This window comes from Tamandua tetradactyla, chromosome 7 (genome assembly GCF_023851605.1).
Source record: "Tamandua tetradactyla isolate mTamTet1 chromosome 7, mTamTet1.pri, whole genome shotgun sequence".
Classification (NCBI taxonomy): domain Eukaryota; kingdom Metazoa; phylum Chordata; class Mammalia; order Pilosa; family Myrmecophagidae; genus Tamandua; species Tamandua tetradactyla.
In genome coordinates this window covers 145503111-145524060 of record NC_135333.1, presented here as the reverse complement: position 1 = coordinate 145524060, position 20950 = coordinate 145503111, and the positions used below count along the sequence as shown (strand labels likewise).

General features: G+C 36.8%; 2 long non-coding RNA genes and 1 pseudogene across 4 annotated transcripts in view; 2 read left to right on the top strand and 1 right to left on the bottom strand.

Moving 5' to 3' along the window:
- The window catches only part of LOC143642732 (uncharacterized), a 92596-nt gene extending 87644 nt beyond the window's left edge, over window positions 1-4952 (top strand). For all 3 annotated transcript variants that reach the window (XR_013155829.1, XR_013155830.1, XR_013155831.1), the window contains 3 exons: window positions 2702-2878; window positions 3448-3660; window positions 4122-4952. This is a non-coding gene — a long non-coding RNA (uncharacterized LOC143642732). The remainder of the gene's footprint in view (window positions 1-2701; window positions 2879-3447; window positions 3661-4121) is intronic.
- On the bottom strand, window positions 522-2168 carry LOC143690337 (DCN1-like protein 2 pseudogene; annotated as a pseudogene).
- Window positions 4953-10656: 5704 nt separating the features above from the next.
- On the top strand, window positions 10657-20176 carry LOC143642733 (uncharacterized). The gene is made up of 4 exons (XR_013155832.1): window positions 10657-10860; window positions 14263-14660; window positions 18229-18628; window positions 19443-20176. It is a non-coding gene; the product is annotated as an uncharacterized LOC143642733 (long non-coding RNA).
- The last annotated feature ends 774 nt before the right edge of the window (window positions 20177-20950 follow it).

The window sequence follows — 20950 nt, the reverse complement described above, 5'->3', positions numbered from 1 at the left end:
AACCATTAAATTTAGATATTTGATAATTCAAAAATAGTAAATCTTGAATTCCTGGCACCAAGTTTAAAAATGTTAGAATCCATTACAAGATCGTCTTCTTTGGGTCACATTTTTAACAGTTTTGACTTGTATAAAAATATACAACACAAATACTGTTTTTAAAGTGTAATTACAATATAATTTAGCAGGAGTTTGGAATCTGCTGGTGTTCACCTTAAATCATGAATTAAATAGCATGCTCTGCAGTACTGCAAAATAGTCTCTGTTATTTTTTGTAAATATAAAAATCATGCAGAAATCTCTTAAAGCAAATATTCCAAACCAGCCATCTTCTTAAGAATTTATGGTGTCCATTAATCAGTCTCCATTTTCTTTAAGCAGAATCAGATGGCTTTTTCAGTTTCATCAGCAGTCAAGGATGACTTCTGAAATCAGCAATAAATGTACACAGCAACTGACCCAAATGTTTCCTTACAGGATATGATTCATTTTATAATCTTAATCCACCTTAATTCTTCTGTTTAGAAAGTGTTGTACTTTCCACCTTTATTCCCACAAAATAATCTTATAAGAACAGACCATGCTCCTTCTTTGTTGTAGTTAGACATATCATCTGTAATCATGTTTTCAAAATCTAGTAAAAGGTTCCAGGTGTCCCTTGGAATTGATCTTTTGTGATGTTCCAATAAAATCTGTTCCAAAGATCTAAAAAGTAAACCTTCCAGATAATACTAAATTCCAATATGCAACAGCCATTTCTAAATTTAAACCTTTTCCCCAGGGTTCTTAGCAAAAGTAAAGAAAAACTGATAAAAATCTTTAAATTGTACTGTATCCTTAAGTTCTTGTTCCAATCTTGGCAGAAGAGCTTTTAGCTTTTCTGTGCTATCACACCCAAGCTCTGTCATGCCCACAAATTCCTTTTTGCTAAATTCACACTGAGTAGCTTCCCTCAATTTCCATGCTATGACCAAAACGCTGATACTGGCAACGGGTCTAAAGTATACCGTTGAATACAACCATCAATTCCAATTTTATTTTCATCTTGTGGGTCTTTTTACCTGTTATACAGTTGTTCTAGTTTTTTCTTGTGCACTGAATTTTTCATGGATTCTTTGTAGAATGCATCTGAGTTTTGTATGAAGTTGTATGTTGCCATTTCTAGTTTCTACTCATTCTGAGTTAAACAGTATAAAATAGTTCTTGCACCAGCCTGAGCAAATGCCAAAAACTGGCAGACCTTGTCCATCTGAGATGCATTCTCACTAGGCCACTACCCCAACTTCTGGCCGAACCACCCCTCCCCACACCTCGGCGCGGTGCTTCTGTGCAGGCACAACCCCAGTCCCCAGGGTGCTATCATAAGAGAATGACCTTTGAAGAGGTGTTATTTCAGCAGAAACCTAAATGAAATGAAGGTAGTCCCCCATATTAATAGTTGGGAGATAATAGGTTTTAAAGCTGTGAGTTTTGATTAATTCCCAAACAGCAAGCATCTTAAAAAACTTCAGGTGCTTTTCTCTTCAGAAAAATCTTAGTTTAGGCAGTGAATGCACTGATTTCTGGCACAGTCCTCCATCGGCCTTGCTTCATAGGTATTCTCTTTCTTATTGGCCATAAGGCGCAAACCACAGCTGATTCTTTGTTTTCAGTAATGGTCTATAAAGTCAGGTCTACCACTGAAATAGGAAATCCTGAACCATTGCTCCTAGGGGGAATACACGGTTACGTTCCTGTGAGCCTCTGATCACATTTTAACCAACAGATCAATAAATAACCTTGTTCTGTGTGTTTTTCTGTTTAATGAAACCTTATGTAATTTATGTTGCTAATAATATTGAACTCATGATCAGTAGCACTATAACTTATGTCTGAACAAAGCTTATCTAACATACCTATTTTCTCTATAAGGTACATCACATCCTTGTGCTGTACTAGATAGCACTTCAGCATTACCCTTGGGGGCCACTTTACATAGCAAAATCATCAATAATAAGCACAAAAATGCTAAAACAGAAAGTGGTACTAAATATAATGCAAAAATGACACTTGTTTATAGTATGAGAGCCGAAACAAGAACGTGGAGCATTGCAGGGTTCAAATTCAGCAGGGGATGCATCAAACAACTCAGATTTTTCACTGTTCCGTGCATGTCTATGAATGACCATGAAAGTGCTATGAGTTGTTGATTTGGGAGTGACAAATCAATTTTAGTGGGTGGGCAAATTCACAAATACAGAATCCATGAATATTGAGGATCAGTTGAACTCTACTAAGAGCTTCAATTCTTTACAAGATTTTCCAGAGACTCTTTCATCCAACTTTAGGTAGCTAGCCAAGGAGTAGATAGAGTCATGTGCATTCAGGGACTTTTATTTTCATCTTCCCATCTCTATCAGCTGCCCAGACAAATCACATAAATAAATATACAACCTAAGTCATAGTGTTCTTATACACAACGTCAAAATAAATTCCCAACGTGAACTTCACCCTCCCTCACACACACACACACCCACACACCCACAAATGCTTTTTCCAATGCCCCTTACTGGAAATTCTGGCACCTACACTGTTTGTGTTCTTTCTTTTTTTTAATTTTGTTGTTGCGGCTCCAAAACTGAGTAGCTCATATGGTTACAGATCATTTACCTCTTACTACCTAGTTTTCCCCATTCAATTTACAGTTTCTAATTTTTTGCAGGCCCCAGGTTCCCAAGAATAAATTCTAAGACTGACTTAGCGTGTATGATGTTCATTAAGGAATGCCTTGAGGTCTGCCTCTATGGAAAGGAAGCAGAAGTGGACACAGAGAGAAGTCGCTGTGATACAGTCCAATGACAGCGTTGAGTAGCTCCCCAAGGAGGCTTCATTATGATAGGTAATGTTATTTTACTGGAAACAGAATGAGAGGTGAATGGGGATCTGAAGAGAAAGAGGATTTGAGTTAGACCATATTAGGAGGCAAAGGGGCCAGGGTTATTGGACATTACTGGTGACAGTAGGAAAAGTTTTACTAATGTAGCAAATTCCCAGCCAGGTAGATGAAACTTCCATCTCCTTTAGGACACTCATCTTTGTATCTCTATACCTAGCATAAAACTTCAAAGTAATCTATTATTTTTTTACAAAGCAAATGGTCAGATGATATCTGCACAAAAAGGGAAATTGATTTTAAAAGTTGATGACTGGTAAAAATAATACATTTATTTAATTCCTGTTTCCCGCAGTAGACTCCAAGTTCCATGAGGTCAGGGATCATTTCTGTCTTATATCTACTGCATCCTCAGTGCATAGCACAGCGCAGGTAATCCATAAACATTTGTTGAATAAGCAAATAGAATATAGATACTAGGTATGCTATATAGCTACTAGATCCAATACAGGCCCATTCAAATTTGTTTTTCAGGCATTCTGGCTTATCCAAAATTCCATCCTGTTTTTTTCTAGGTAATTGAATGAAGAAGATTAGGAGCGCTTTTCAATCATCTCATGAAAGATGGATCTCATATGTTATAAGGGTTTGAATTTCTGGTTTCTAGAATTCTTGTCAAATGCTGCCCAAGGGAAAAACAATTCTCCTACACTGTCTTTGGGACTAGCCTTACTGCTGTCCTTGAGGGAACATGGGGCTTTCAGAGCTCCTCAACTACTCAGATTTAGGTAAGCCTTGTATCTTTTATGACAATTAATCCTTATGACAGGTTTAGCTATCATTATCTGGATTTTCATAAGAGAAATCAAGGTGCAAAGAGGTTAAGTAACTTGCCTAAGGTCAAACAGAAAGTGGGAGAATGACATTTAAACCCAGTTTCTGTGTGGTTCAAAGCCCTTGTTTTTTTTAGTTCCGTACTGCTAAATTGTTTACCTGTCTTCTTCACTTTTCCTTTTCATCTAATGAAAAGTAATTTTTATTTTTAGCCCAGACTTCCATTTCCCTTTTGTGTTTAACAAAATGTTCATTTAGTCTCTATATTAAAAACAACAACAACAAAAAAACCCTGAAGAATAAACTGTACCCTTTCCATTATACAGATGAGTCTTATGTTGAAGCTGAGAATGACTAGATAATTCTGCAGCTCAGTCTTTCTAACACAAATATTCTGGGTTTGCACTCCCTATAGGTGTCCTACACCTTGTAGGAACTGATCATTTGTTCTTCTGGTCACTGAGCTGTGATGATGAGAGAAGGTCTTTCTGGTGAGAAGAGTCTTTCTATTTGGAGTTCAAACAGAGTGCAGATCCCATATGAGTAAAGGACCATGACAGTTTTTGAAACACCATTAAACTTTCCTTATACAGTAGCTGAGTACACTTCTGTGTAATCCATTCATGGGTGGGATTTTATAGCAAAAAAGTACTAGTTGTTCAGTTTAACAGAGTTATCAGAAAAAGTTTCAAGCATGAGGTGGAGCTTCAAGGATTGGCAAAACTAGCACAAGCAAAAAAAGAGCTCTGAGAGCTTATCAGATATCAAGAAAATTGAAAGCATGGTGAGCTGGTATGACACAAAGCAGACTGGTCTGCCAACAGTATCAAGAGAATTGGGGAGATGAGGTTAACTAGACTAGCAAAGTTCAGATAATGGAGAATGTTGACTGAGAATATTATAAATTCTAGCTTGAACCTTTTTAAGAAACCTTTTGTTTCTTAACATGGGAAAAAATGGCACATAAATCCATATTACCTTGCTCTGAACATGTTCTTTCAGCTTTACTTCAAGTTACTTCATTCCATGAAAAGGAAATGGGAAGAGAGCAATTAAGTACTTTAGCAGTATGGAGTAGAAAAATGATGACTTTGAAACCATAAAGAATCCAGGATTAAATGCACTCCATCACTGTTTGGCCTTGGGCAAGTTACTTAACCTTTTCCACCTTGATTTCTCTGATGAAAATCCACGTAATAGTACCTAAGTTCTCTTGTGAGGATTAGTTGACGTAAAAGATATAAAATTCAGCATAATAGCAGACACAAATTATTCCATAAATATAAATCACCTTATAAGAGCTGTTGTTGTGACGTATGGACCACAGAAAAGCAATAGATCTATGCTAGTTTTGTTCTGAGAGAAACTCTACAGAGAATTAAACTATTGACTACATTTTAAATTTTCCCCCCAGATAAAGGAAAACCCTATACATTCATCTTGCAAAATAAAGCATATTGCTAAAAGACAATATAAGTCAGCATCACTATAACCACAAGCCTCTAATAACTGTTAGTTCCGGTTCTTGTAAATGCTATAAAATAAAATAGTTCCCACTTAAATATAATCACTTACATGCTTAACATGTAAAGAACTGAATGCATCATCTTGTCTCACACAAACTACTCCTTTTTCTGACTTTGTTATTTCTTTTAATAGCATTTTTCTCAGTACTTCATACTTGAAACTCTAAACATTTTTAACTATCGCTTCTTCCTCTACCACCACCTACTTCCTTATTGTTTCGCAAATCTATTTCCTCCCCTCTCCATTTCTACGGCCACCATCCTAGCTTGGGTCATCAATACCCTGCACCCATATCATTACCAATGTCTCCCGCCTGGTTTTCTTACCTCTAGTCTCTTTTCCTCTCCCAAATTCTAAGAATATATAGTTTCAAAAATCTTAGGAAAACCCTAATATTGAGCCTGTTTCACCCCATTAACTCCACCTCTACTCAAACATCTTTAGTAGGTCCTCATTGCTTACCAGATAAACTCCAGGCATTCAATACCTTCCACAGTGTGACCCTTTACTCCCTTGCAGGCCTAGTCTTTAATTACACTATTACATGTGCCATCCCCATGCCATGAATCTGTTCTTATTACTTCTTATACCTTGAAAAACCTATATGCTTTTTTAAAAATTTTAATTACAGAGTTGTACATTCATTAACACAATCAATTTTAGAACATTTCAGTATTCAAAAAAAGAAAAATTCCATACCACTTAGCACCACACTAGTGGCTACAAACTGACCATCTAGCCTGTGCCAGGCATTCTGCTCAGTCCTGGGAAAAGGGTGATGAATTAGAGGTGGTGCCTGCCTTCAACATTTTCCATGGTTCTATGTGACCAGAGAGATCTTTCTGGGGGAAATATGAGTATCCCATCAATAAAACAGACCATAATTTGTTCAATTATATTCATATGTTGCATATTCAGGGTGTTGCTATTTCCTTTTCATTCACCTTTTCTTTTGGTATTAAAATAACATTGGACAAAGTCACATCAAAAACCTTGAAATACTTCAATAAATTTAACAAAAGTGGTACAAGACTTATACACTGACAACTACAAAATATTGCTCAAAGAAATTAAAAAGGATCTAAATAAATGGTGAGGCATTCCGTGTTCACGGATTAGAATATTCAAAAGTGTTAAGATGACAATTGTCTCCAAATTGATCTGTATATTCAATGCAATCCCTATCAAAATCTCAGTAGCCTTTTTCATAGAAATTGACAAGCTGATCTTAAAATGTATACAAAAATGCAAAGAACCCATAATAGCAAAAACAATTTTGAAAAAGGAGGGCAAAGTTAGAGGACTTATACCTCCTGGTTTAAAAATGTACTACAGAGCTACATAACCAAGACACTGCGATATTGGCATAAGAATAAACTATATAAATCAACAGAACAGAATTCAGAGTCCAAAATTAGACTTTTGTATTTATGGTAAATTAACTCTACTGATACATGCTACAACATGGACGAACTCAGAAACATTATGCTAAGTCAGAGAAGCCAGATACAAACAACTGCACATATTGTATGATTCCATTTATATGGAATGACCAGAAAAGGCAACTCTACAGACAGTGAGAGTAAATTCAGCGGCTGCTTAGGACTGGGGCTGGAAATGAGGAATGACTGCAAGTGGGCACAACAGATTCCTTTGGGAACCAACATCTTTAAAAAAAAAAACTTTAAAATTTTATATCCTCATTGTGATGGTTAATTTCATGTGTCAACTAGGCTAGTTATGGTGTGCAGTTGTTTGGTCAAGTAGGTAGCGTTCTGACCATTACTGTGAGGATATATGTGGATGGATTTCATGTATAGTTACTTGATTATATCTAAGGCTGATTGTGTGCACAATCAACAAAGGAGATTGTGCTCAGCAATGACAGAGGTCTCCTCATCTAATCAGTTGGAGGTCTTTCCTGCAGAACTGAGGATTTCAGAAGTAATAAAGAAGAACTTCTAACTTCGTTTCAGTCAGTCAGCTTCTCCTGAAGATTTCAACTATACCTTCATCAGAGTTTCCAACATGTGGCCTGCCCTACAGAATTCAGACTTACTAATCCCCAAGGTCATGTGAGCCAATTTCTACAATAGATATCTTTTTTTTTCAAGTAAAACACTTTAAGTTCAGATTGTGTGGTAGTCATTTGCTTATGTGTCCTCAGATCCATTATTTTCACCCTTCCCTTGCTCTAATGTGAATCACAGGACATAAACCAAGTTAAATAATATTTCTTGGATTCTCTTACCAACTAGCTTCTAGTTAAGTTGAGCCAATAGAAGGCACAGTTAGGAAATTTGAGGGGAAAATGAAGGGACAGTCACCTCATTACTAAGCCACTTGGAGTGGCTTGGAAGGCTGCCAGTTCTGAGTCGACTCAGAGAAAGAGATAGCTCTGCAGTAGGTTCAGACTGCAGTGCAAGTTCTGCTGCAATTGAGGCCATTTGACACAGTGGGTCTGATGTTCTAGAGGTAGCCAAGGTGGAAAAAAATGCTTACCATAGAACATAATTTGACTATGAAGCCAAAGCTGTTATCATGAACTTGGTATTACTAAATCAAGTCATGTGAGCAAAGCAGCAGTTGTTAATGAAAATGGTACATACGTGATCAAGCCTGAGGGGTCCAAAGGATACAAGTAAGTTGCCTAGACCATCATGCCACCTACTTCTGTTGCACTGAAGTCTCTCTCTCACTTCACCCCTATGACCTCATTGAGTTGAGAGAAATTCTCTATGACCACCTGACAGAGGAGAAACAAACTGGAGTCTGGTTCACAGATGGGTCAACTTAATATGTTGGTGCTATGTTTGTGCTAGTCAAAAATGGACAGCTGTCATACTATAACTTTACCTGTAAGTGGCCCTAAAGGGAAATTCTCCAAATAGGCAGAACTATAACAAGTGTACCTGATCAATCATTTTCTAGAGAAGAAGAAAAAGCTTGATAAACAGATTTACACGGACTTTTGAACAATGACATGTGGCTTGATTGGTTGGTCAGAGGCCTGAAAAGAGCAAGATTCAAGGATAGAAGATAAATATGTCTGAGGAATAAGCGTATGAATCAACCTATTAGAGTAGGCTCAAAGTGTGCAGAAATTTGATCTTGTCATTGCCTATGAGAGAGTCTGTACTGCAAAAAGGCTCTCAACAGGTAGAAAGGACTTGTCCAGTAAAAGTCATTTAGCTCTCTCCTCAGTAATATCTGTGCTTACACATGGGCCCGTGATAATGATGAAGCCATGGTGGCAGGAATGGAAACTGTGAATGGATCCAATAGCATGAATTCTTTCTCTTGTAAGTGAATAGAACTATTGTCATGCTGCCTACCCAATCTTCCAGTTGCAAAGATAAGTGCTGAGCCTTTATTATGGCTCACTTCCCTAAAGGAAGCCAGCCAGTCAGTGGGATATTGGTTATATTGGACTCCTTCCACTTTGGAGGAATTGGCAAATTGTAATTATCAGAACTGATACCTCTTCTGGATATGAGTTTGTTTTCCCTGCTCTAGATGCCTTTACAAGTAGCACCATATTATAGAATGTTTGTCCTATTGGCATTGGATCCTTCTTAACAGGTTCTCAGATCAAAAGACCCATTTTGTGGGAAAAGAGTTATGACAATGGGTGCATAACATGAAATCAGCAAACCTAATAGACTGATAGAAAGACATATTAAAGGATTAGGTAAGGAACCAGCTCAGGAAAAAGACTTAGTAAGGGTGGGTCACTATCCTCAAGTATAAGGTATATGTGTTGAACCTGTGGCTTATTTATGGTGGTATATCTCTAGTAGCTAAAATACTCAGATCCAGGAACCAATAGGAGGTGGTAGGCATGGTCTTTTTCACCATAATTCCCAATAACCCCTTTGCATAATTTGGTCTTTCTATCCATGTATTTTTTTTTTGACATTTAAAAAATTGTGGTAAAATATACATAAAATTAAATTAACCATTTTAAGTTCACAATTCAGTGCTTTCAGTGCATTTACAGTGTTGTATAATCATCACACCATCTATTTTCAGGCCATCCCAAATAGAAACTCTGTACCCATTAAGCAATAACTCCCCAGTTCTCTTGCTCCTCAGTCCTTGGTAACAACTCTTCTATTTTCTGTCACTATGAATTTGCCTATTCTAAATACCTGACATATGTGAGAGAGAGAGTGAGTCTGCTACTAAAAGGGAGTCTTACATAACATACTGTAATCACAAGAGTGACATCCCATCCCATTGTTTAGAAGCAATTCAGTTTCCACTCACACTCAGGAGGCAAGGGTTAAAGAAAAGTCCACAAATATTATCCTTAATACCTTTAATGGAAATCATTAATATCAGAGGGCGGGGATTATTGCGAGTCACATCAGGATTTGTCTGACATATTGACCTTTGGCGATGGGAACTAGTGAATAAGTGCTCTCCTCTTCTTCACTCAGCCAGACAATTCTAGGTGAATTCTAAATAGCCTGTTAGAGGTCTAGCAGAACGAGCCCTAGTTCCTTATAGTGATTTCCAGGTCAATAATGTTCTCTTGAATTGCCTTTCCCTCCTTCCATGTTTAGTTTTCCCAGTCCCCCACTCCTATTCACTGGGATCACTTTCCAAAATAAAGTATCTGCATGCAAATGATTATCTCAGAGTCTGGTTTCTCAGTAGAAATTTCATGGGAGAAAGCACATTAAGGATACAACATCGCAATTGTCTCTTTCATAAAGCCAGAATTGGCCCCAGATACTGTTTATCTGGGGACTAGGATAGTAAATGGGGTTCAAGTATTTCCAGTGGTATTGTGCCAGGAGAACATTAGCAAGTATGAATGTGACAGAAGTCGACAGCTCAAAAAGAGCAACAAACGTATTTGAATGTAAGGGATTCAATTATCAAATATTTCTCATTTTATAAAACCACTAATTTCTTAAGTTATCTCTATTTGCCTGGTGCCTGTCACCACCAGTGATGACTATCATTCACTTTACAAGAGCCAAGTTATTTGTCAAATTCCAAAGGTGAAATGAGATGACTGTCAGATCACATGTCAGGAGGGGAGAAGTGGGATTACAAAGAAAGGGAAACCATGACATTTGGGGAAAGAGTCATGAGGAAGGTTAACCACTTTGGTGCTCAAGAACGCATCTGAGTCAGAGTCAGCTGAGTACCATGTATCCATGATGAACTATTATAATTGTCATACAACATCTCTAAAATGATTGCCTTAAGATTACACTAGCTGCATAGCCAGAGTTCTCATTTCCTTTTCTTAGAATTGGCTTGGTGCTCCTTGAAAAGTTCAAGCATAGTGTCGAGACCTGAGTAGCTACCATTGGTTGAGTGCTTTGTATGTGTAGGCCCAGCACTGAGCTAAGAGCTTTGCATACAATTCCACACCATCCTTATGAGGATAGATGCTATTATTATCCTTACTCTAAGTGGGGAAATTCTTAAATTTCGGGTGATGAGTAACTTGCTCAAGATTGCATAGCTTACAAAAGGCAGAGCCAAGATCTGCTCAGGACTTTATCCACTGTATTGCATTGCTGCCTCATGCTTCAGGGAAGGAAACTCAATTTTTTTTTCTTTTTGCATAGACAGGCATCAAGAATTGAACTCGGGTCTCTGGCACGGTAGGTGAGAACTCTGCCGCTGAGCCACCATGGCTTGCCCTCAATTTTTTTTTTTTTATATTTAAAAAGCACTTAAAAATTTTCATACCTCCTTTAAATCTCTTAAACTGTTGAACTTAAACACTCTTTTCTTTAGAAAATGCAAATTAATCTATAGGAACAGAAAGCAGATAAGTGTTATTTGGGGCTGGGAGAGGGTTGGGAGAATCAGGAGGAAGAGATTACAACATGCATGAAAAAAATTATGGGAGTGATAGATATATCACAATCCTGAATGCAATGATATTTTCATGGGAATATACATTCATCAAAAGTTATTAAGCTACATATTTGAAATATTTGTAGTTTATCGAATGCCAAGCATATCTCATTTTGCAGATGAGAAGCTAGGCATCAAGAAATTAAGGTGTCTTGTCCAAGATCAGCCAAAGAGTTGGTAGCAGAGCAGGATAAAAACATGGTTTTTAATATTCTTGAATGAATGTTTTTATTTCTCTCTGTTTGGTAAGTTATTCCCGCATGGTTTGTAAAAAGAACACTGGGTTAAGAATATCTTAATTATGTACTGGAAATTCATTGTGAATTCATTTAACAAAAAGGGTTGAATGTGTCTCTTCAGAAATTTGTCATTATATCAAATCTGAGTTACATTATATAATTTTATTTTTAGAAATTCTGTAATTGTGTGGCCAGTAGGGGGCAACTAAATACCTCCCAAAACAGCATCCTGAACAGGAGAGCAAATTAAAATTGAAGACTGTTAGCATTCTCAGTTGTGTAGGAGAACTGAATTCCTTCTAAAATGATAATTAACACCTAGCTACATATTCTCACAACACTGAATTTGTGAAGGTAATTAGAACACTCCCCTAAATAGACATATTAAAAAAATACATCTTGAGGCCTTATATGTGGCAGACTGTATTGGTTGCTTCATTCAGTCTGCAAAGTTCTTTGCAAAAATATATATATTTTATAATCAGTGAGTTTTTAAACTCCATATTTGTCTTATAAGAGTATAATAAGCCTTGACTTATTTCTACTGGTTATTCTAGGATTCTTTTAATTTCACTCAACATTCTAAGATCAAAGTAAATAGGGAAGGCTTAGGATCTCGTTCTTAATCTAAAACTTAATAACTCCCTAGCCTTCTTTTTTTTTTTTTTTTTTGAGAGAGGGAGGAAAGGAAGGAAGGAAGGGAGGAAGAAAGGGAAACATTTTTAAACATTTTCTTGTTTTATTATATTTTGTTTGTTTGTTTGTTTTTTACATGGGCTGGGGCCGGGAATCGAACCGGGGTCCTCCGGCACGGCAGGCAAGCACTCTTGCCCGCTGAGCCACCGCGGCCCGCCCCCTAGCCTTCTTTTATAAAGCTTAATTTTAAGGTTTTATTATTGGTTTATATAAAAAGTCTCAGAGATGTGGAAGATATCTATATGGTCAAAAGGTACAATTCTCCTCGAGATGCAACTGCATTGCCTGCCACAAGGGAAGTATTCAACAGAAGTGTACTGATTTGAAATGCACTAAATTTAAATGAATTGAATTGAATAACCCTAGCATGGCTAGGTTCTGCCAGGCTCCCAGTGTGGTGTTGGGAGGCAATATAGGATAGAGGTTAAGAGCATAAACTCTGGAGTCATATTGTCATAATGTAGAGTGTGGAAGGTGAGGGATATAAAGAAAAGAAATTGAAGAGGGGGACAGGAGATAGATTTATAAACCATATTAACAATTCTGTTCAGAAGGCCTTTGAGGTTTTTTTTAAAGGGCTTTTAAGGATAATGACATTGTTAGATTTGCATTTTGGAACAGAGATTTGAAAGGTATAAAACTGGAGGCAGAAGGATCACTTGGGGGATATTTTACACTAGGGAATCAGATTTGTGCATGCAATTGCTTATGTAGTTTATCTTCTTTGATGTCCCATAGGTATTGTAAATTGAACATATCCTAAACAGAACTCTTGATTTACCCTCCTCAACAAAACATTTTCCCCCTCTGGTCTTCAGGTTCTCAGGTAATGGTACCACCATTTACCTTGTTGCTCCACACAAAAACCCAAATGTCATTTTTGAGCCTTCTTCCTTCATATACTGTAGACAATGGGCTCTACCTTCAAAATATATCATTCTGGTTTTATTTTAATCAAATTTTATTGAGATATATTCACATGCCATACAATCCATCTGATCTATACAATCAGTGGCTCCCAGTATTATCACATAGTTTTGTATTCATCACCATGATCAGTTTTAGAACATTTTCATGACTCCACAAATACAAATAAAAAGAAAACGCAAAACATCCCATACTCCTTCCTCCCCCATTACTGACCCCTATTATTGGTGTGGTACTCGTGTTGCTGTTGATGAAAGAATATTAAGATGTTACTGTTAACTATAGTCCATGGTTTATTTTCCCCATATACCCTTATTATTTACTCCTTGTAGTAGTGCTGTATATTTGTTCTAGTTCACAAAAGAACTTTTTAAATTCTTGCACAGTTAATCACAGACATCTTCCACCATGAGATTCACTGTTATACATTCCTATATTTGAACCTCCAGCTTTTCTTCTGGTGACATACATACTTTCTCTTTTCACCACATTCAACAACAATTCAGCACTACTAATTATACTCACAATTATGTGCTACCATAACCTCTATCTATTTCTAGGCATTTGAGTTTGACCTAGTTAAAAATTCTGCACATATTCAACAACTGCTCCCCATTTTCTAGCCTCATTCTATATCCAGATAACCTATATTTTAGGGTTTTTGTCTATGAGTTTACATGTTATAATTAGTTCATATTGGTGAAATCATAAAACATTAGTCTTTTTGTGTCTGACTTATTTCACTTGGCATAATGTCCTCAAGGTTCATCCATGTTTTCACTCCTTCTTACTGCTGAATAATAGTCCATCATATGTATGTATCACATTTTGTTTAGCCATTCTTCTGCTGACGGTCACTTGGGTTGTTCCCATCTTTTGACAATTGTGAATAATGTTGCTATGAACATCAGTGTGCAAGTGTCTGTTTGTGTCTCTGCTTTCAGATCTTCTGGGAATATACTAAGTAGCGGGATTGCCGGGTCTTAAGGCAACTCAATACTTAGCTTCCTGAAAAATTGCCCACCCATCCTCCACAGCAGCTATAGTATTTTACACTAGGAATTTTATAGTACTTTACATAAGAATAAGTGGTCTTATGCCTCCATATTATCTCCAACACTTGTAGTTTCTGCTTAATAGCAGCCATTCTAGTAGGTATGAAATGATATCTCATTGTGGTTTTGATTTGTATTTCCCTAATACTAGTGTGCTGGTTTGAAACTGTTATGTACCCGAGAAAAGCTGATGTTCTTTTTTTTTCCTGATGTTATTTTAATCCAGTTTTGTGGGGGCAGACCTATTGTTGGATGGGAACTTTTGTTAGGTTGTTTCTATGGAGCTGTGACCCTGCCCATTCAAGATGAGTCTTAATCAGCTTACTGGAGTCCCTATGAGGGAAATATTTTGAAAAAAGCATAGATGCTTGGAGACCGAAAATACCCCCAGAGATGCTAAGAGACAAAATCCAGAGATTGCCCCCAAGAAGCTGAGAGGACCCATAGATGCTTAGAGAAACATCCCAGAGTTGCAAAAAGAAAACCTGCAAGACACAGAGAGAAAGCCACTGGAATCAGAAGCTGAAAGCAATGAACCAGGAGCAGTGACCAGCAGATGCCAGCCATACGCCTTCCCAGCTGGCAGAGGTGTTACAGATGCTGCAGCCTTTCTTCGGAGTCCAGGTATCATCTTGTTAATGCCTTAATTTAGACATTTTTACTGCCTTAGAATTGTAACTTCTAAGTTGTTAAATCCCTTTTGTAAAAGCCAGTTATTTCTGGTGTATTGCATTCTGGTAGCTTTAGTAACCCGAAATAATTAGTGAAGCTGAGAATATTTTCATGTGCTTTTTAGCCATTTGTATTTCCTCTTTGGAGAAATGTCTATTCATGTGTTTTGCCATTTATTTAATTGGGTTGCTTGTCTTTCTATTGTTGAGTTGTAGTATTTCTTTATATGTTCTGGGTATCAAACACTTTATCAGGTATGAGGCTTCCAAATATTTACTCCCATTAAGTTGGCTGCCTTTTTACCCTTTTGACAAAGCCCTCTGAAGCACAAAAGTATCCCATTTTGGGGAATCCCCATTTATCTATTTTTTGCATTTATTGCTTGTACTTTGGGTATAAAGACTAAGAAAGTACCGCTTAGCACTAGATCTTGAAGATGTGTTCCTACATTTTCTTTTAGGAGTTTTATGGCATTGGTTCTTATCTTTGGGCCTTTGATCCATGTTGAGTTAATTTTTGTATAGAGTGTGAGGTAGGGGTCCTCTTTCATTCTTTTGGATATGGATAGCTAGTTCTCCCAACACTATTTATTAAAGTGACTACTCTTTCCCAGTTGAGTGGACTTGGGAACCTTGTCAAAAATCAATCAATCATAGATATGAGTGTCTATTTCTGAGCCTCAATTTGATTCCATTGATATGTCTATTTTTATATCAGTAGTACCATGCTGTTTTGACCACTGTGGATCTATAGTATGCTTTAAATCAGGACATGTGAGTCCTCCTACTTCATTCTTCTTGTTCAAGATGTTTTTGACTATTCAAGGTCCTTTACCCTTCCCAATAAATTTGAAAATTGGCTTTCCTGATTTTTGCAAAGTAGACTGTTAGAATTTTGATTGGTATTACACTGAATCTTCAGGTCAATTTGTGTAGAACTGACATCTTAGAACGTCTTTCCGTTTACTTAGGTCTTTCTCGATTTCTTTTAGTGGTGTTTTGTAGTTTTCTGTGTACAAGTCCTTTACATCCTTGGTTGAATTCATTCCTAGATATTTGATTCTTTTAGTTGCTATATCTTTCCATTTTTACTACAGCCACCTTAATCCAGGCTACCATCATTTTTCATCCATTCTAATGCAATAGCTTTCTAATTGGTCTCCCTGCTCCTATTCCTCTCCACAAAGTAGTCAGGATGATCTTTTTAAAACATGTAGTTGGATAATATTACTTTCTGTTTAACCTTTCAATGGCTTTGTTTCACTTAGAATGAAATTCAAATGCCTCATCATGAAAATGCCGAACAGGATTTGCCCTCTGCCTTCATCTAAGTCATCATAGTGGCTTGAAGCTGTATGTACCCAGAAAAATATGTTCTTAAATATAATTCACTTCTGGGTATGAGCCCAGTGTAAGTAGGACCTTTTGAGGAGGTTACTTCAGTTATGGTGTGACCTAACCCAATCGGGATGGGTCTTAATCGTACTACTAGAGTCCTTCATAAGTGGAATGAAATTCAGACACACAGAGAGAAAGCCAGGAGCTGCCAAAAGCTGAACATCAATGGAACCCAGAAGATAACAGAAAGGTCATGAGAGGCCATAAGACAAAAAAATCCAAGACAATAATCACCAGCAGCCAGAGCCAGAATACCAGTTATTGGGAAGAAAGCATCACCTTGATGATGCCTTGATTTTGATTTTCTGTTAGCCTCAAAACTGTGAGCAAATAAATTCCCTTTGTTTTAATCCAACCCATTTCTTGGTATCTGCTTTAGCAGCCCAGGAAACTAAAACAGTCATTCTCCTTTTTGTTCCATAATACTTGGAATTGTCTATGTCTTTTGTTTTCTCTCCCACAAAATGCAAACTTCATAGGAGCAAGACTTCTATTTTCTTCTTCACTGTTGATCTTCAGTATCTGTCATGGGCCTGGACATAACAGATTTTTAGAAAATATTCCTGGAGTGAATTAATAGTTATTATACATGGAAAATGAAGGGATAGCCAAAATCAGCAGCAGAAGGGACAAAGAGTGATCAAGATCTTTTAAGGAAGTTACAAGCAATAGGATTTAGAGTTAGACTGCATAACTTCACAACAAAATTTTAACAAGGGAGTGGATGGTCATTCATAGTGTTCCTCCCCCACCCAGGTCCACCAAAGAGAATCATTTCATCAGCTTTTTTCCTCCTTTATATAATGATGAATAATTCTTGTTTTAGGGGAGAGAGGATAAATCTAAGCAAAGGAGAGAGGAGATATAAGAGAGAGAGAAGGGGAATTTTTATGGAATGCGATGCTAGAGAGAGGTTTTAGGGAAAACAATCAAGGAAGATGCTGGAAGTTACTAGGGAATTGTTGAGGAAAGTAATGGATTTAACAACAATTGATTATGTATGAAAGTCTTCTTGAAAATCTCCAGTAAATTAATAATATATTAATTATTTCTGCCTTTTGAATAGAATTTTCCTCAATTACATGCTAATTCTTACTGGATTACGAGGAAGATGTCTAGAATGTTGAAAATAGGTTTTGTTGGGGGCAGGGGAAGGTGGAAGGAAAAAGAGGAAGCCCAAGTTTCTAGTAGGACAACTATATGAATGGCAGTTCCACTTACTGAGTGGGAAAAGGGGAGAAGACAGGAATAAAAGATAGATTCCAAAGTTCACATCTCCATCAGAGCTTTCCTCTAAGCTTTAGATTTGAGTACCCAACTATTTGATCTTTCCCCATGAATGTCTCATAGACTTCTCAAGCTTTAGATATTTAACACCAAATTCTTGATGGTCTCAGAACACTGTTTATTTCTCACTATCTCCACTATCTGAAGTCAGAAACTGGAGAGTCATTTTTGATTCTTCCCTTTTTCCTCAACACCAACATCAAGCTAATATCAAACCTATAAATTCTTCCTCCAATTTTGCCATCTAGTCTAGGCCACATTTAGTCCTTTTTTGGCTTTGACACTAATCTTCTGTCTCTCTGCTTCCTTCTGTCTCCAACCTCTACAGAGCAGCTAGAGGGATTTTTTTAAAAAGCAAATTTGGTTATGTCACTTGCTAAAACAATCCAGTGGTTTCCTGTTGCACTGTGAATAAAATCTAAAACCCTAACCATGCCATGCAACTTCATACAGGATTTGGCCTCTGATAACTCCTTCAGTTTAATTTCCAACCATGAGTGTTTTTTTCATCACGGTATATATTTAGTTCCCAGAACAATTTGACTCTCAGAAGGCACTCAATACCATTGCAAAATTAACACACAAACAGAGATAATGACTTAAGCTTTAGACAAGTACTTGGGTTGAAATGTCTATATGAAGATTACAATAATTAGTGATTGTGTATATTATTGTGTTGCTTAAGAGGGAACACCAGGTATACATACATATACATATAAATATAATTACATATATTTGATAGATGTCAGAATGAGTTAGATTGTGAGGTAGAGATATATATTTGATAAAACAATAAAATTAAGAAAATAAGATCCATTCTCTCCTCCCTTTTGCAGGAAGAAAATATAGAATGAAAAGAGGGCTAATACGGAATTTTGGAGCAATTAAAGAAATAGTAATGGAAGATAAACTTACAAAGGAGACTGAAGAGGAGTCAAAAAGCTAGAAAGAAAACTAAGAGAATATGATGACACAAAAGCTAAAGGAGAGAATTTCTGCCCAAACAAAGACAAATTAAGAGATATACAAAAGTGCTGCCAATTGGTGATGGCTGCTGAAGTGAAAAGCCTACGTAGATCTGTCACCAAAGTAGCCCGTAAGAGGCAAGTAATGGAAGTCAGCAGGCAAAGAGAGAGTCTGAAGTAACCAGCTATGCTGGTACACCCGGCAGCCTACTATGTTGGAATGTACACTTATATTGATGATTCAGATGATTCAGAAGCTTATCTGGGTTAGGTAAGAAAGTGATTTTTAAAAAATAAAATTTTATTACTATAAAAGCAGTATATGTACATGGTAGAAAGCAAAAGAGGAAAAGAAAAACCACCATATTCCCTATCCAGAAATTACTATTGTTAAAATCTTATTGTATATCTTTTCTTTAAGATCTTTATCAATCCTTACCTGTGCATATGAATATATATATGTAGTTTTTAAGAAAAATAATAACATACACCACGTGCAGTTTTGTAACCTATTTACATTTTGTTCAATTAACAATCTCCTCCTTTCTGAGTCAATGAATTTTCACATTATCTAAATCCCAAATTCAAAATTTCCTATTAGTCTCCCAAATATCTTTACTTTGAAAATTAGTAATTAAAAGCAAAGAATTATTTATTTTTCATTTTCAGTAGGAACCATATTTCACGTATACCAAATAGTTTCAGGTAATGAAGGCAAGTTCTAGTTTACTGAAGAACACAGAAGGGATTATGGAATTAGTTATTCTGCAATTCTTATTGAAATTATTGATTCATGTAAGGGTTTCCAACAGGTATTAAAGCATGAGATGAGACTTATATTTAAAGGGGAACTGGACATTGGTATAGTATCAAAGTAATGCTATACAGATTACTTACAACTCACAATTTTATAAAGGAGAAAGGAGACTGCCATACTATTCAGTTGTTAATTTAAGCATCAACAATAATTGTGGGTCAAATAGTGTCTACTGAAAGATGCAATATAAAAATATACTTTGCCTTTATATATTTTAATCCAAAATGTTTAACTTAAATCATCAAGTCTTTCTGTATCTATCTTCCAGCTTACAGGAAATACTGGGAACAGAGAAAAAAAGCAAAGTGCACTCATTATAGTAAGCAGCAGATGAAGCCAGAACATTCCACAGGACACCAGCCTCCTCTGCTCAACAAGCCAAAAGTGTGTGTGGATTGGGAGTGGGGAAGAGGGATGAAGTATGTTAACCGTGATATAGTAGAAAATACTTAACCAGATGCTATAATGGGTCTGAATTGGATCAAAACAGACAGCCAGCTATAAAAGAACATGGGTCTTTTTCCATCAGTGATGCCTATTGTTCCAGTTTGAATTTGTTGTGTACCCCCAAAAAACCCAAGTTCTTTAATTCTTACTCAAAACTGGTATCTTTTTAAAATTGTTTCCATGAAGATGTAACCCACCCAACTGTGGGTGGTAATTTTTGATTAGATGGTTTCCATGGAGAAGTGTCTCCACCCATTCAAGGTGAGGTTGCTTACTGCAATCCTTTAAGATGGAACCGTTTTGGAAAAAGCTTTAGCGCCAACAGAGCCAAGAGAGCCCACACAGCCAGAGATCTTTGGAGATGTGGAAGGAGAACATCCCCAGGGATCCTTATGAGAAACCAGGAGAGCAAGCTTGCAGATGTTGCCATGTGCTTTTTCAGCTGACAGAGGTGTTCTGGACCCATCGGCCTTTCCTGAATCAAGGTATCTTTCTCTAAATGCCTTAGTTTGGACATTTTCATGGCCTTAGAACTGTAAACTTGCAACTTAATAAATTTCCCTTTTTAAAAGCTGTTCCATTTCTGGTATATTATATTCCAGCAGCTTATAAACTAAAACACCTATCCATAAGCAGGAAAGGTATCAGAAAATATCATCCATGGTCTACACTACATATAATCAGCCTAGTTTGAGCTCTATCAGGACTGAGGTAGAGGTAAATAAAGACTTCACTTGCTGAAACAATGAGACTTTGTTCCAAGGATGAGGCATTCCCTCACCTTGTTATGAGGATGTATATAATAGGGACTGCGGGTTTGGAAAAATGAAGAACCGCTGATAATATCTAGCTTGTCCCAGAAAACAATGACTATTTCAGAACAGCCTGTACCTTGTCTGATATTACGAGGATGACTAAGTTGTCTTAGGTCTACAGATAATGCACCAGATGATTAAGAATGCCCCTGACAAGAGGCTCATAAAATGTCTACTGAAGGTCATAGGACTAGGGCAACTGGGATGACCAAAAATTATTAGGCCTGAGTTTATGTCCGCCTTCTACAATTCACAGAAACTGGTGAGTCCCTGTGAAAGCTTTGATATCATTAGAAGGTTAGTAGAGTGTTTGGTCTGTGTGTAATTTTCTTCCAAGTGAGTGAAGTGAAAATACAGGGAGTAATTGTGTAGAACATAACATTCCGAATAGGTAGTAATCATAATAGTTTATATTTCTCGAGTTCTTTAATTTTTAAAATAACTCAGTGGCTTTTTTTTTTTTTAACTCCACTTTACAGATGAGGAAAAGAGCCTTGGTAAGGTCACACAGTAA